The sequence below is a fragment of the Pseudophryne corroboree genome, chromosome 2 (genome assembly GCF_028390025.1).
Source record: "Pseudophryne corroboree isolate aPseCor3 chromosome 2, aPseCor3.hap2, whole genome shotgun sequence".
Lineage (NCBI taxonomy): Eukaryota > Metazoa > Chordata > Amphibia > Anura > Myobatrachidae > Pseudophryne > Pseudophryne corroboree.
In genome coordinates, this window is record NC_086445.1 from 226,115,591 (window position 1) to 226,134,242 (window position 18,652).

Below are 18,652 nucleotides of genomic sequence, written 5' to 3' on the forward strand. Positions count from 1 at the left end.
ATTGGCATTCCTGGGGAAGGAGGAAATTGACACTGAGGGAGTTGGTGGGGTGGTTTGCGTGAGCTTGGTTACAAGAGGAAGGGATTTACTGGTCAGTGGACTGCTTCCGCTGTCACCCAAAGTTTTTGAACTTGTCACTGACTTATTATGAATGCGCTGCAGGTGACGTATAAGGGAGGATGTTCCGAGGTGGTTAACGTCCTTACCCCTACTTATTACAGCTTGACAAAGGGAACACACGGCTTGACACCTGTTGTCCGCATTTCTGGTGAAATACCTCCACACCGAAGAGCTGATTTTTTTGGTATTTTCACCTGGCATGTCAACGGCCATATTCCTCCCACGGACAACAGGTGTCTCCCCGGGTGCCTGACTTAAACAAACCACCTCACCATCAGAATCCTCCTGGTCAATTTCCTCCCCAGCGCCAGCAACACCCATATCCTCCTCATCCTGGTGTACTTCAACACTGACATCTTCAATCTGACTATCAGGAACTGGACTGCGGGTGCTCCTTCCAGCACTTGCAGGGGGCATGCAAATAGTGGAAGGCGCATGCTCTTCACGTCCAGTGTTGGGAAGGTCAGGCATCGCAAACGACACAATTGGACTCTCCTTGTGGATTTGGGATTTCAAAGAACGCACAGTTCTTTGCGGTGCTTTTGCCAGCTTGAGTCTTTTCAGTTTTCTAGCGAGAGGCTGAGTGCTTCCATCCTCATGTGAAGCTGAACCACTAGCCATGAACATAGGCCAGGGCCTCAGCCGTTCCTTGCCACTCCGTGTGGTAAATGGCATATTGGCAAGTTTACGCTTCTCCTCCGACAATTTTATTTTAGGTTTTGGAGTCCTTTTTTTTCTGATATTTGGTGTTTTGGATTTGACATGCTCTGTACTATGACATTGGGCATCGGCCTTGGCAGACGACGTTGCTGGCATTTCATCGTCTCGGCCATGACTAGTGGCAGCAGCTTCAGCACGAGGTGGAAGTGGATCTTGATCTTTCCCTAATTTTGGAACCTCAACTTTTTTGTTCTCCATATTTTATAGGCAGAACTAAAAGGCACCTCAGGTAAACAATGGAGATGGATGGATTGGATACTAGTATACAATTATGGACGGACTGCCACGGTTAGGTGGTATAAAAAAACCACGGTTAGGTGGTATATATTATAATAATAATACAATTATGGATGGACGGACTGCCTGCCGACTGCCGACACAGAGGTAGCCACAGCCGTGAACTACCGCACTGTACACTGGTTGATAAAGAGATAGTAGTATACTCGTAACAACTAGTATGACACTATGACGACGGTATAAAGAATGGAAAAAAAACCACGGTTAGGTGGTATATATTATAATAATAATACAATTATGGATGGACGGACTGCCTGCCGACTGCCGACACAGAGGTAGCCACAGCCGTGAACTACCGCACTGTACACTGGTTGATAAAGAGATAGTAGTATACTCGTAACAACTAGTATGACACTATGACGACGGTATAAAGAATGAAAAAAAAACCACGGTTAGGTGGTATATATTATAATAATAATACAATTATGGATGGATGGACTGCCTGCCGACTGCCGACACAGAGGTAGCCACAGCCGTGAACTACCGCACTGTACACTGGTTGATAAAGAGATAGTAGTATACTCGTAACAATTAGGATGACACTATGACGGTATAAAGAATGGAAAAAAAACCACGGTTAGGTGGTAGGTATATAATAATAAATAATACAATTCTGGTCGGACGGACTGCCTGCCGTGTGCCGACACAGAGGTAGCCACAGCCGTGAACTACCGCACTGTACACTGGTTGATAAAGAGATAGTAGTATACTCGTAACAATTAGGATGACACTATGACGGTATAAAGAATGAAAAAAAAAACCACGGTTAGGTGGTAGGTATATAATAATAAATAATACAATTCTGGTCGGACGGACTGCCTGCCGTGTGCCGACACAGAGGTAGCCACAGCCGTGAACTACCGCACTGTACACTGGTTGATAAAGAGATAGTAGTATACTCGTAACAATTAGGATGACACTATGACGGTATAAAGAATGAAAAAAAAAACCACGGTTAGGTGGTAGGTATATAATAATAAATAATACAATTCTGGTCGGACGGACTGCCTGCCGTGTGCCGACACAGAGGTAGCCACAGCCGTGAACTACCGCACTGTACACTGGTTGATAAAGAGATAGTAGTATACTCGTAACAATTAGGATGACACTATGACGGTATAAAGAATGAAAAAAAAAACCACGGTTAGGTGGTAGGTATATAATAATAAATAATACAATTCTGGTCGGACGGACTGCCTGCCGTGTGCCGACACAGAGGTAGCCACAGCCGTGAACTACCGCACTGTACACTGGTTGATAAAGAGATAGTAGTATACTCGTAACAATTAGGATGACACTATGACGGTATAAAGAATGAAAAAAAAACCACGGTTAGGTGGTAGGTATATAATAATAAATAATACAATTCTGGTCGGACGGACTGCCTGCCGTGTGCCGACACAGAGGTAGCCACAGCCGTGAACTACCGCACTGTACACTGGTTGATAAAGAGATAGTAGTATACTCGTAACAATTAGGATGACACTATGACGGTATAAAGAATGAAAAAAAAACCACGGTTAGGTGGTAGGTATATAATAATAAATAATACAATTCTGGTCGGACGGACTGCCTGCCGTGTGCCGACACAGAGGTAGCCACAGCCGTGAACTACCGCACTGTACACTGGTTGATAAAGAGATAGTAGTATACTCGTAACAATTAGGATGACACTATGACGGTATAAAGAATGAAAAAAAAAACCACGGTTAGGTGGTAGGTATATAATAATAAATAATACAATTCTGGTCGGACGGACTGCCTGCCGTGTGCCGACACAGAGGTAGCCACAGCCGTGAACTACCGCACTGTACACTGGTTGATAAAGAGATAGTAGTATACTCGTAACAATTAGGATGACACTATGACGGTATAAAGAATGAAAAAAAAAACCACGGGTAGGTGGTAGGTATATAATAATAAATAATACAATTCTGGTCGGACGGACTGCCTGCCGTGTGCCGACACAGAGGTAGCCACAGCCGTGAACTACCGCACTGTACACTGGTTGATAAAGAGATAGTAGTATACTCGTAACAATTAGGATGACACTATGACGGTATAAAGAATGAAAAAAAAACCACGGTTAGGTGGTAGGTATATAATAATAAATAATACAATTCTGGTCGGACGGACTGCCTGCCGTGTGCCGACACAGAGGTAGCCACAGCCGTGAACTACCGCACTGTACTGTGTCTGCTGCTAATATAGACTGGTTGATATTTAAAGAGATATTAGTAGTATACAACAATACTATACTGGTGGTCAGGCACTGGTCACCACTCCTGCAGCAAAAGTGTGCACTGTTAATTAATATAATTGTACTCCTGGCTCCTGCTAACAACCTGCAGTGCTCCCCAGTCTCCCCCACAATTAATTATAAGCTTTTAATTTATACATTGATGACTGTGCAGCACACTGGGCTGAGCTGAGTGCACACAGACTGAGTCACACTGTGTGACTGACTGTGCTGTGTATCGTTTTTTTTTTCAGGCAGAGAACGGATATAGCAGAGAGAAGTGAACGGATATATTATATTAAATAAAAGTTAACTAGCAACTGCACTGGTCACTGACTGTGGTAAACTAACTCTGTCTGCGACTCTGCACAATCTCTCTCTCTCTATCTAATCTATCTCTATTCTAATGGAGAGGACGCCAGACACGTCCTCTCCCTATCAATCTCAATGCACGAGTGAAAATGGCGGCGACGCGCGGCTCCTTATATAGAATCCGAGTCTCGCGATAGAATCCGAGCCTCGCGAGAATCCGACAGCGTCATGATGACGTTCGGGCGCGCTCGGGTTAACCGAGCAAGGCGGGAAGATCCGAGTCGCTCGGACCCGTGAAAAAAAACATGAAGTTCGGGCGGGTTCGGATTCCGAGGAACCGAACCCGCTCATCTCTACTATATACCTCTCTCTTTCCCCATGCCCACTCTCTCTATATATATATATGCTACCCCTCTGTCTCTCTCTGTCTTTTGCTATGTGCCCTCCCTTTCTCTTTCTCTCTGTAACTCTCTCTCTTTCTATGTCCCTCTCTCCATGCTTCACTCTCCATGTCTCTCTATCTCTGTGTCTCTCTCTCGCCATGTCTCTCTCTCTTTCTGAGTCTTTCTCCATATCTCTTTCTATTTACTTCCATGTCTCTCTCTCTTTCCATGTCTCTCTCCCCCTCCCCATGTCTCTCTCTCTCTCTCTCCATGCCTCTCTGCCCATGCCTCTCTCTCTCTCTCTCTCTCTCTCAATCTTTCTCTCTCCCCATGCCTCTCTCTTTCCCCTCATGCCCTCCATCTTTCTCAAAAGCTCTTATCTCTCTCTCCCCATGCCCCTCTCTCCCAATGTCCTTCTCTCCCCTGTGTCCCCTCTCTCTCCCAATGACCCTTGATCCCAATGTCCCCCTCTCTCTCTTAGTTACTCTCTCTCTCCCTATGCACCCCTTCTTTCCTTATGCCCCCCTCTATCTCCCCACATCCCCCCCTTTCTCTCTGCGCATGCCCCCCCCCCTGTGTATGTATGTATCTCGCATATCTGGAAACCACCTCCCTACAAATTCTGCATTTATCCCTGGCCATCCTGCCCTGGATATCACAGCTGCCACCGATAGGGTAGGGGCACCTTTGCAGTGCTGTGTCCAGAGACCTATACTGCCGATAAAATGGCCCTTGTATTGCCACTCCCTTACACCCCTCTTCCTCCGCAAGTCTGCATTTACAGGCTTTGTTTGCCTGCTTTGCACCACAGAGCATTAGATGAGGCTGTACAGTAGGTGGGCTGACTGGGGGTAGCATGGACTTACAGTTCAGGTGGCCCAGATGTCAGTAAGTGAGGCCCTTATGAGGAGTGTTTGTAAGGGGCACTGCTACAGTGGGCATTACGTATAATGGCCATTACTACTGTGGGCATTATGTATGTAAGCAGCACTACTGTGGGCATTATGTGTAATGGTTACTACTACTTTAGTGACTATGTGAATAAGGGGCACTACTACTGTGGGCCTTATGTGTAAGGGGCATTACTACTGTGGGCATTGTGTATAAGAGGCACCACTGTGTAATGTAATGTAATGTAATGTGTATGGGCCACTACTGTGTGGTGTAATGTGTATAAGGGACACTACTATGTGGCATAATATGAATCAGGGGGACTACATGTGGTGTAATGTGAAAAAGATTGTGCTGCTGTGTGATGTAATTTGAAATGGAGGTACTATTGTGTGGCCACGCCTCTTCCTTATGAGACTTCACTCCTTTTGTTGCAACGCGTGCCCTTTATGAGTTATGGGAGAGAGGGCAGAAATTATAGTTTTCAAGGGTGTGCTGAGCACCATAGCAGCAGCGCTGGAGGCCAGTGAAGCTGCATCCAATGATGCAGTTGCTAGCTTCAGGACACCGCTAAAACACAGATGACATTACAGTGTTTCAAGATGCTTCTCACTGTCACCGCACCCAAGGCAGCAGTTCCCGCACACTGTGACCGTGTCCCTATCAGCATTGCGGCACATGGGCTCTTGCGCAATAGAAATACATTGGACAGCTGCAATTGAATAGGTCCATTATCTAACTATGGGGGACATGTACTAAGCAGTGATAAAAGTGGAGAAGTAAGCCAGTAGAGAAGTTGCCCATGGCAACCGACCAGCTGCTCTGTATACTTTTATAGTATGCAAATTATAAATGTTATGTCAATGCTGATTGGTTCTAATGGGCAACTTCTCCACTGGCTCACTTCTCCACTTTTATTACTGCTTAGTACATGTCCCCCTAAGCTACAGCTTTTGCCACAAATTTTCCTACTGAATTATCATGCAATGAAATAAATAATTCTGTGTCACTTAATCTATCTTAATTCAATGGGGATTTTAAAAGGGTCCAGTATGATTTCCCGATCGATGGGATATCAGCAGTCAGAATACAGACAGCAGCATCCCGACCATTAGAATCCCGACAGGGCCCTGAAAAGTACCCTAACCCTAACTCTCCCTTGTGAGTGCCTAAACCTAACCCTCCCCACAGGGGCATTTTAAGAGAGCAAGAGACTCGCGTGCACCCTCCGTCACAGCCCCCTCCTCTCTGGCGGCACGTAGACTACTGCACATGCACAGGTCTCCGGGAATATGGCGCTAACACCTTGTTCCTGCGGACAACTCCAGTGCGCACACGCAAATCAAGCTGCGGACATTTTCTGTGTGGGCCTCCGGAGTGGTAAGTATAATATATGGGTGCAGTGTGTGCGGTGTGGGCCCCCCTGGACCCAGGGATCCGTGTGTACCACACACACTGCACCCATTATAGAAATGCCTATGCTTCCCCGGTGGTGTCGAACCCTAACCCTCCCGGGTGGTGCATCACCCTAACCCTCCCTTCTCCGCTGCCTAAACTTAACCCTACTCACTTGGGGGCAGATGTATTAAGCCTGGAGAAGTGATAAAGCAGTGATAAGTGCAAGGTGATAACGCACCAGCCAATCAGCTCCAATATGTAAATTAACAGTTAAGAGCTGATTGGCTGGTGCATTATCACCTTGAACATATCACTGCTTTATCACTTCTCCAAGCTTAATACATCTGCCTCTTGGTGCCGAAACCTAACCTCCCCTTCTAAGTGCCTAAACCTAACCCTCCCTCCCCATTACCTAACCTTAACCTTCCCATCCCTGCACCCTAACCCTAACCCCATGCCTTATCCTATACCCCCACTCCACCCCCCATGGCAGGACAACAGCGCATCCCGCTGGAAGGACGTTCAGGATTCCCGCTGTCTTTATTTTGACACTGGTATCCCGATCGGCATCTGTATTTAGACCCTGGGTTTGTGGTGTGCTTCAGGATCCCGGTGTCGGTATTTTCACCGGCCGGGATCCCATCTGTCGGGAACTTTACGGCATTCCTTCAAAAGTTGTCATTTAATTCTCATTAGAAACCACTAACTAAAGCATTTATTTTTATCTTCTTTTCTGTTTTTGTTCTCACATTTTCTGTTTTCAAACCGGCTGTCTCATTGCTTTTTCATACCAGCACATCCTAAGCTTCATGAAATCATACCAATAACTCTGATTCATTTATGAATAATGCAAAATTTATTGTACGAACCATTAATTAGGCATTTATTGCAGTAAATACAAGTACACGGTGCATATGTCTAGTTGAGGATTATTTTCTCATTATGAAGGGAATGATGACATGAGTTGACTGATTGCTAAGCAGGAAACTGTGAGTAGGACATGACATGTTACTAAAATATTGTATTTTAAATGAACGTGTTTTCTCAAGAGGGCTTTTATGTGTTTTGATTCATGATGGGTTTGAACCATCCCAAAGACATGAGAGAGCTAGGGAAGCATTGATTCTCTATATGAAAATGTTTGACATGAGTGCCTACAGATGTTGCAATTAGAGGCATACCTGGTGCGTCACACTGACATTCATGTGATCTGGCAGATTTCTATGATTTTCAGCAAGCACCAGGGTACGGAGGCTGCACCAGTTGCACTGTAATCAGGGGCAAACACAGGATTTTCCCGGGGAGGGGGGGGGGGGGGGCTGGTGGTTTCAGATAGATAGATAGATAGATAGATAGATAGATAGATAGATAGATAGATAGATAGATAGATAGCAGGGTCAAGTTGGAGGGAGTTTGGTGTGTATGAATGTGTGTGGATAGATAGATAGATAGATAGATAGATAGATAGATAGATAGATAGATAGATAGATAGATAGATAGATAGATAGATAGATAGATAGATTAGGGAAATAGGCATTGATACACAAGAATAGATGCTGCCTATTGCATAATGGTTCACCAGATTGCAGAGGTTCCTAATGGGCTGTATGATATGGGCACCCAGCATGTTGGCCAAGTGTCAGGAGGATGTGAATGTGAAGAAAGACAAAATATGTAAGGTTATGTGTACTGTACAGAGAGGATGTAATTAGATTATGAGGCATTGAAGGTTATGTGAGTGGGCCCGGAATTTGATAGGCTTGTCTAAAGAGTTGAGTTTTCAGGGAACACTTGAAGGCTTGGAGATTAGAGGTGAGTCTTATTGTGTGTGGGAGGGCAGTCTATAGAGTGGGTGCAGCCCAAAAAAAAGTTCTGCAATTTTGAGTGGGAGCAAGTAATGCATGTTGATGAAAGACACAGATCTTGGGGGTAATTCCAAGTTGATCGAAGCAGGAATTTTTTTTAGCAATTGGGCAAAACCAAGGCCCTCATTCCGAGTTGTTCGCTCGCTAGCTGCTTTTAGCAGCATTGCAAACGCTAAGCCGCCGCCCTCTGGGAGTGTATCTTAGCTTAGCAGAATTACGAACGAAAGATTAGCAGGATTGCGATTAGAAATTTCTTAGCAGTTTCTGAGTAGCTCCAGACTTACTCCTGCACTGCGATCAGTTCAGTCAGTTTCGCCCCTGGTTTGATGTCACAAACGCACCCAGCGTTCGCCCAGACACTCCCCCGTTTCTTCAGACACTTCTGCGTTTTTCCCAGAAACTCCAGCGTTTTTCCGCACACTCCCATAAAACGGCAAGTATCCGCCCAGAAACACCCACTTCCTGTCAATCACACTCCGATCACCAGAACGATGAAAAATCCTCGTTAGGCCGTGAGTAAAATACCAAACTTTTGTGTTAATTTACTTGGCGCAGGCGCACTGCGAACATTGCGCATGCGCAGTTTGCGACTAATCGCTCCGTAGCGGAAAAAAATAACGAGCTAACAACTCGGAATGACCCCCCATGTGCACTGCAGGGGGGGCAGATATAACATTTGCAGAGAGAGTTAGATTTGGGTGTGGTGTGTTCAATCTGCAATCTAATTTGCAGTGTAAAAATAAAGCAGCCAGTATTTACCCTGCACAGAAACAAAATAACCCACCCAAATCTAACTGTCTCTGCACATGTTATATCTGCCCCCCCGGCAGTGCACATGGTTTTGCCCAGTTGCTAAAAAAATTCCTGCTGCAATCAACTTGGAATTACCCCCCTTGTGCAGAGCGGATAGGTCTGGGAGTGAGATATTTTGAGATGAGACAAGAGATGTATTGTGGCGCAGTTTGGTTAATATAAACATATACTGTACACACACACACACATACAAACATATACACACGCATACATGTGCAGTATGTCACTGTCACACATACATTACACCAGGGGCGGATCCAGAAAAAAATTACAGGGGGGGGGGGGCACCATAAGGGGCGTGGCTTCGTTGGAATGGGCGTGGCTTCATTTGAATGGGCGTGGTATTGCAGGAAAAGACTACCTTATACCCCAGTTTTGCAACCTGCACGCCCAGACGTTGGCCACCACAGGAAAGAAAAATAATCCTGATTCATGCCCCTTACATTATTTGTCATTTTTCCTCCTTATAGTAATGCCCAGTATACATTATTCCACATACTGCAATGGCCCTTAGACATTATTCCACACACAATAATGCACATGACACAATATGCACACACTGTAATGCCCCAGACACATTATGCCACACACCGTAATGCAGCGACGTGCGGTGAGGTAATTGGCTGGGGAGGCACACACATATATATATATATATATATATATATATATATATATATACACACACACACACATACACATATTATATATATATATATATATATATATATATATATACATAGACATACACAGGTTGAGTATCCCATATCCAAATATTCCGAAATACGGAATATTCCAAAATACAGAATTTTTGGAGTAAGATGGTGAAACTAGAGATGAGCGCCTGAAATTTTTCGGGTTTTGTGTTTTGGTTTTGGGTTCGGTTCCGCGGCCGTGTTTTGGGTTCGACCGCGTTTTGGCAAAACCTCACCGAATTTTTTTTGTCGGATTCGGGTGTGTTTTGGATTCGGGTGTTTTTTTCAAAAAACCCTAAAAAACAGCTTAAATCATAGAATTTGGGGGTCATTTTGATCCCATATTATTATTAACCTCAAAAACCATAATTTCCACTCATTTTCAGTCTATTCTGAATACCTCACACCTCACAATATTATTTTTAGTCCTAAAATTTGCACCGAGGTCGCTGGATGACTAAGCTAAGCGACCCTAGTGGCCGACACAAACACCGGGCCCATTTAGGAGTGTCACTGCAGTGTCACGCAGGATGTCCCTTCCAAAAAACCCTCCCCAAACAGCACATGACGCAAAGAAAATAAGAGGCGCAATGAGGTAGCTGTGTGAGTAAGATTAGCGACCCTAGTGGCCGACACAAACACCGGGCCCATTTAGGAGTGTCACTGCAGTGTCACGCAGGATGTCCCTTCCAAAAAACCCTGACCAAACAGCACATGACGCAAAGAAAATAAGAGGCGCAATGAGGTAGCTGTGTGAGTAAGATTAGCGACCCTAGTGGCCGACACAAACACCGGGCCCATTTAGGAGTGTCACTGCAGTGTCACGCAGGATGTCCCTTCCAAAAAACCCTCCCCAAACAGCACATGACGCAAAGAAAATAAGAGGCGCAATGAGGTAGCTGTGTGAGTAAGATTAGCGACCCTAGTGGCCGACACAAACACCGGGCCCATTTAGGAGTGGCACTGCAGTGTCACGCAGGATGTCCCTTCCAAAAAACCCTCCCCAAACAGCACATGACGCAAAGAAAATAAGAGGCGCAATGAGGTAGCTGTGTGAGTAAGATTAGCGACCCTAGTGGCCGACACAAACACCGGGCCCATTTAGGAGTGGCACTGCAGTGTCACGCAGGATGTCCCTTCCAAAAAACCCTCCCCAAACAGCACATGACGCAAAGAAAAAAAGAGGCGCAATGAGGTAGCTGTGTGAGTAAGATTAGCGACCCTAGTGGCCAACACAAACACCGGGCCCATCTAGGAGTGGCACTGCAGTGTCACGCAGGATGGCCCTTCCAAAAAACACTCCCCAAACAGCACATGACGCAAAGAAAAAAAGAGGCGCAATGATGTAGCTGACTGTGTGAGTAAGATAAGCGACCCTAGTGGCCGACACAAACACCGGGCCCATTTAGGAGTGGCACTGCAGTGTCACGCAGGATGTCCCTTCCAAAAAACCCTCCCCAAACAGCACATGACGCAAAGAAAAATAAAAGAAAAAAGAGGTGCAAGATGGAATTGTCCTTGGGCCCTCCAACCCACCCTTATGTTGTATAAACAAAACAGGACATGCACACTTTAACCAACCCATCATTTCAGTGACAGGGTCTGCCACACGACTGTGACTGATATGACGGGTTGGTTTGGACCCCCCCCAAAAAAGAAGCAATTAATCTCTCCTTGCACAAACTGGCTCTACAGAGGCAAGATGTCCACCTCATCATCATCCTCCGATATATCACCGTGTACATCCCCCTCCTCACAGATTATCAATTCGTCCCCACTGGAATCCACCATCTCAGCTCCCTGTGTACTTTGTGGAGGCAATTGCTGCTGGTCAATGTCTCCGCGGAGGAATTGATTATAATTCATTTTAATGAACATCATCTTCTCCACATTTTCTGGATGTAACCTCGTACGCCGATTGCTGACAAGGTGAGCGGCGGCACTAAACACTCTTTCGGAGTACACACTTGTGGGAGGGCAACTTAGGTAGAATAAAGCCAGTTTGTGCAATGGCCTCCAAATTGCCTCTTTTTCCTGCCAGTATAAGTATGGACTGTGTGACGTGACTACTTGGATGCGGTCACTCATATAATCCTCCACCATTCTTTCAATGGTGAGAGAATCATATGCAGTGACAGTAGACGACATGTCCGTAATCGTTGTCAGGTCCTTCAGTCCGGACCAGATGTCAGCATCAGCAGTCGCTCCAGACTGCCCTGCATCACCGCCAGCGGGTGGGCTCGGAATTCTGAGCCTTTTCCTCGCACCCCCAGTTGCGGGAGAATGTGAAGGAGGAGATGTTGACAGGTCGCGTTACGCTTGACTTGACAATTTTCTCACCAGCAGGTCTTTCAACCCCAGCAGACTTGTGTCTGCCGGAAAGAGAGATCCAAGGTAGGCTTTAAATCTAGGATCGAGCACGGTGGCCAAAATGTAGTGCTCTGATTTCAACAGATTGACCACCCGTGAATCCTTGTTAAGCGAATTAAGGGCTCCATCCACAAGTCCCACATGCCTAGCGGAATCGCTCTGTGTTAGCTCCTCCTTCAATGTCTCCAGCTTCTTCTGCAAAAGCCTGATGAGGGGAATGACCTGACTCAGGCTGGCAGTGTCTGAACTGACTTCACGTGTGGCAAGTTCAAAGGGCAGCAGAACCTTGCACAACGTTGAAATCATTCTCCACTGCGCTTGAGACAGGTGCATTCCACCTCCTATATCGTGCTCAATTGTATAGGCTTGAATGGCCTTTTGCTGCTCCTCCAACCTCTGAAGCATATAGAGGGTTGAATTCCACCTCGTTACCACTTCTTGCTTCAGATGATGGCAGGGCAGGTTCAGTAGTTTTTGGTGGTGCTCCAGTCTTCTGTACGTGGTGCCTGTACGCCGAAAGTGTCCCGCAATTCTTCTGGCCACCGACAGCATCTCTTGCACGCCCCTGTCGTTTTTTAAATAATTCTGCACCACCAAATTCAAGGTATGTGCAAAACATGGGACGTGCTGGAATTTGCCCATATTTAATGCACACACAATATTGCTGGCGTTGTCCGATGCCACAAATCCACAGGAGAGTCCAATTGGGGTAAGCCATTCCGCGATAATCTTCCTCAGTTGCCGTAAGAGGTTTTCAGCTGTGTGCGTATTCTGGAAACCGGTGATACAAAGCGTAGCCTGCCTAGGAAAGAGTTGGCGTTTGCGAGATGCTGCTACTGGTGCCGCCGCTGCTGTTCTTGCGGCGGGAGTCCATACATCTACCCAGTGGGCTGTCACAGTCATATAGTCCTGACCCTGCCCTGCTCCACTTGTCCACATGTCCGTGGTTAAGTGGACATTGGGTACAGCTGCATTTTTTAGGACACTGGTGACTCTTTTTCTGAGGTCTGTGTAAATTTTCGGTATCGCCTGCCTAGAGAAATGGAACCTAGATGGTATTTGGTACCGGGGACACAGTACCTCCAACAAGTCTCTAGTTGGCTCTGCAGTAATGATGGATACCGGAACCACGGTTCTCACCACCCAGGATGCCAAGGCCTCAGTTATCCGCTTTGCAGTAGGATGACTGCTGTGATATTTCATCTTCCTCGCAAAGGACTGTTGGACAGTCAATTGCTTGGTGGAAGTAGTAAAAGTGGTCTTACGACTTCCCCTCTGGGATGACCATCGACTCCCAGCAGCAACAACAGCAGCGCCAGCAGCAGTAGGCGTTACACGCAAGGATGCATCGGAGGAATCCCAGGCAGGAGAGGAATCGTCAGAATTGCCAGTGACATGGCCTGCAGGACTATTGGCATTCCTGGGGAAGGAGGAAATTGACACTGAGGGAGTTGGTGGGGTGGTTTGCGTGAGCTTGGTTACAAGAGGAAGGGATTTACTGGTCAGTGGACTGCTTCCGCTGTCACCCAAAGTTTTTGAACTTGTCACTGACTTATTATGAATGCGCTGCAGGTGACGTATAAGGGAGGATGTTCCGAGGTGGTTAACGTCCTTACCCCTACTTATTACAGCTTGACAAAGAGAACACACGGCTTGACACCTGTTGTCCGCATTTCTGTTGAAATACCTCCACACCGAAGAGCTGATTTTTTTGGTATTTTCACCAGGCATGTCAACGGCCATATTCCTCCCACGTACAACAGGTGTCTCCCCGGGTGCCTGACTTAAACAAACCACCTCACCATCAGAATCCTCCTGGTCAATTTCCTCCCCAGCGCCAGCAACACCCATATCCTCCTCATCCTGGTGTACTTCAACACTGACATCTTCAATCTGACTATCAGGAACTGGACTGCGGGTGCTCCTTCCAGCACTTGCAGGGGGCGTGCAAATGGTGGAAGGCGCATGCTCTTCACGTCCAGTGTTGGGAAGGTCAGGCATCGCAACCGACACAATTGGACTCTCCTTGTGGATTTGGGATTTCGAAGAACGCACAGTTCTTTGCGGTGCTACTGCTTTTGCCAGCTTGAGTCTTTTCATTTTTCTAGCGAGAGGCTGAGTGCCTCCATCCTCATGTGAAGCTGAACCACTAGCCATGAACATAGGCCAGGGCCTCAGCCGTTCCTTGCCACTCCGTGTGGTAAATGGCATATTGGCAAGTTTACGCTTCTCCTCCGACAATTTTATTTTAGGTTTTGGAGTCCTTTTTTTTACTGATATTTGGTGTTTTGGATTTGACATGCTCTGTACTATGACATTGGGCATCGGCCTTGGCAGACGACGTTGCTGGCATTTCATCGTCTCGGCCATGAAAAGTGGCAGCAGCTTCAGCACGAGGTGGAAGTGGATCTTGATCTTTCCCTAATTTTGGAACCTCAACATTTTTGTTCTCCATATTTTAATAGGCACAACTAAAAGGCACCTCAGGTAAACAATGGAGATGGATGGATACTAGTATACAATTATGGACGGACTGCCGAGTGCCGACACAGAGGTAGCTACAGCCGTGAACTACCGTACTGTACTGTGTCTACTGCTAATATAGACTGGTTGATAAAGAGATGTAGTAGTATGTATGTATAAAGAAGAAAGAAAAAAAAACCACGGGTAGGTGGTATACAATTATGGACGGACTGCCGAGTGCCGACACAGAGGTAGCTACAGCCGTGGACTACCGTACTGTACTGTGTCTGCTGCTAATATAGACTGGTTGATAAAGAGATGTAGTAGTATGTATGTATAAAGAAGAAAGAAAAAAAAACCACGGGTAGGTGGTATACAATTATGGACGGACTGCCGAGTGCCGACACAGAGGTAGCTACAGCCGTGGACTACCGTACTGTACTGTGTCTGCTGCTAATATAGACTGGTTGATAAAGAGATGTAGTAGTATGTATGTATAAAGAAGAAAGAAAAAAAAACCACGGGTAGGTGGTATACAATTATGGACGGACTGCCGAGTGCCGACACAGAGGTAGCTACAGCCGTGAACTACCGTACTGTGTCTGCTGCTAATATAGACTGGTTGATAAAGAGATGTAGTAGTATGTATGTATAAAGAAGAAAGAAAAAAAAACCACGGGTAGGTGGTATACAATTATGGACGGACTGCCGAGTGCCGACACAGAGGTAGCTACAGCCGTGAACTACCGTACTGTACTGTGTCTGCTGCTAATATAGACTGGTTGATAAAGAGATGTAGTAGTATGTATGTATAAAGAAGAAAGAAAAAAAAACCACGGGTAGGTGGTATACAATTATGGACGGACTGCCGAGTGCCGACACAGAGGTAGCTACAGCCGTGAACTACCGTACTGTACTGTATCTGCTGCTAATATAGACTGGTTGATAAAGAGATGTAGTAGTATGTATGTATAAAGAAGAAAGAAAAAAAAACCACGGGTAGGTGGTATACAATTATGGACGGACTGCCGAGTGCCGACACAGAGGTAGCTACAGCCGTGAACTACCGTACTGTACTGTGTCTGCTGCTAATATAGACTGGTTGATAAAGAGATGTAGTAGTATGTATGTATAAAGAAGAAAGAAAAAAAAACCACGGGTAGGTGGTATACAATTATGGACGGACTGCCGAGTGCCGACACAGAGGTAGCTACAGCCGTGAACTACCGTACTGTGTCTGCTGCTAATATAGACTGGTTGATAAAGAGATGTAGTAGTATGTATGTATAAAGAAGAAAGAAAAAAAAACCTCGGGTAGGTGGTATACAATTATGGACGGACTGCCGAGTGCCGACACAGAGGTAGCTACAGCCGTGAACTACCGTACTGTGTCTGCTGCGACTGGATGATAAATAATGATATAAAAAATATATATATATCACTACTGAAGCCGGACAGGTATATATTATATAATGACGGACCTGCTGGACACTGTCTGTCAGCAGAATGAGTTTTTTATAGAATAAAAAAAAAAACACCACACAAGTGAAGTCACACGACGAGTGTTTAACTTTTTCAGGCAATCACACAATATAGTATACTACTAACTATACTGGTGGTCAGTGTGGTCAGGTCACTGGTCAGTCACACTGGCAGTGGCACTCCTGCAGCAAAAGTGTGCACTGTTTAATTTTAATATAATATGTACTCCTGGCTCCTGCTATAACCTATAACTATTAACTGGCACTGCAGTGCTCCCCAGTCTCCCCCACAATTATAAGCTGTGTGAGCTGAGCACAGTCAGATATATATACATAGATGATGCAGCACACTGGGCTGAGCAGTGCACACAGATATGGTATGTGACTGAGTCACTGTGTGTATCGTTTTTTTCAGGCAGAGAACGGATATATTAAATAAAACTGCACTGTCTGGTGGTCACTGTGGTCAGTCACTAGTAAACTCTGCACTCTCTACACTTCTACAGTACTCCTAAGCTCCAGTAAATCAGGTCAATCTCTCTCTCTCTCTCTCTCTTCTAATCTAAATGGAGAGGACGCCAGCCACGTCCTCTCCCTATCAATCTCAATGCACGTGTGAAAATGGCGGCGACGCGCGGCTCCTTATATAGAATCCGAGTCTCGCGAGAATCCGACAGCGTCATGATGACGTTCGGGCGCTCGGGTTAACCGAGCAAGGCGGGAAGATCCGAGTCGCTCGGACCCGTGAAAAAAAACATGAAGTTCGTGCGGGTTCGGATTCAGAGAAACCGAACCCGCTCATCTCTAGGTGAAATCTTTGTTTTTTGATGGCTCAATGTACACAAACTTTGTTTAATACACAAAGTTCTTAATAATATTGTATTAAATGATCCTCACATTGTAGCACACTGAATGAGCCGAAATTCACACTGTAACACACTGAATGAGCCGACAGTCACATTGTAGCACACTGAATGAGCCGAAATTCACATTGTAGCACACTGAATGAGCCGAAATTCACATTGTAGCACACTGAATGAGCCGACAGTCACATTGTAGCACACTGAATGAGCCAAAATTCACATTGTAGCACACTGAATGAGCCGAAATTCACATTGTAGCACACTGAATGAGCCAAAACTCACATTGTAGCACACTGAATGAGCCGAAATTCACATTGTAGCACACTGAATGAGCCGAAATTCACATTGTAGCACACTGAATGAACCAAAATTCACATTGTAGCACACTGAATGAGCCAAAATTCACATTGTAGCACACTGAATGAGCCGACAGTCACATTGTAGCACACTGAATGAGCCGACAGTCACATTGTAGCACACTGAATGAGCCGAAATTCACATTGTAGCACACTGAATGAGCCGAAATTCACATTGTAGCACACTGAATGAGCAGACAGTCACATTGTAGCACACTGAATGAGCCGACAGTCACATTGTAGCACACTGAATGAGCCAAAATTCACATTGTAGCACACTGAATGAGCCGAAATTCACATTGTAGCACACTGAATGAGCCGAAATTCACATTGTAGCACACTGAATGAGCCAAAATTCACATTGTAGCACACTGAATGAGTCGACAGTCACATTGTAGCACACTGAATGAGCCAAAATTCACATTGTAGCACACTGAATGAGTCGACAGTCACATTATAGCACACTGAATGAGCCAAAATTCACATTGTAGCACACTGAATGAGTCGACAGTCACATTGTAGCACACTGAATGAGCCAAAATTCACATTATAGCACACTGAATGAGCCGAAATTCACATTGTAGCACACTGAATGAGCCGAAATTCACATTGTAGCACACTGAATGAGCCGAAATTCACATTGTAGCACACTGAATGAGCCAAAATTCACATTGTAGCACACTGAATGAGCCGACATTCACATTGTAGCACACTGAATGAGCTAAATTCACATTGTAGCACACTGAATGAGCCGAAATTCACATTGTAGCACACTGAATGAGCCGACATTCACATTGTAGCACACTGAATGAGCCGAAATTCACATTATAGCACACTGAATGAGCCAAATTCACATTGTAGCACACTGAATGAGCCGAAATTCACATTGTAGCACACTGAATGAGCCGACAGTCACATTGTAGCACACTGAATGAGCCGACAGTCACATTGTAGCACACTGAATGAGCCGAAATTCACATTGTAGCACACTGAATGAGCCGAAATTCACATTGTAGCACACTGAATGAGCCAAAATTCACATTATAGCACACTGAATGAGCCGAAATTCACATTGTAGCACACTGAATGAGCCGAAATTCACATTGTAGCACACTGAATGATCCGAAATTCACATTGTAGCACACTGAATGAGCCGACATTCACATTGTAGCACACTGAATGAGCCAAATTCACATTGTAGCACACTGAATGAGCCGAAATTCACATTGTAGCACACTGAATGAGCCGACATTCACATTGTAGCACACTGAATGAGCCGAAATTCACATTATAGCACACTGAATGAGCCAAATTCACATTGTAGCACACTGAATGAACCGAAATTCACATTGTAGCACACTGAATGAGCCGAAACTCACATTGTAGCAC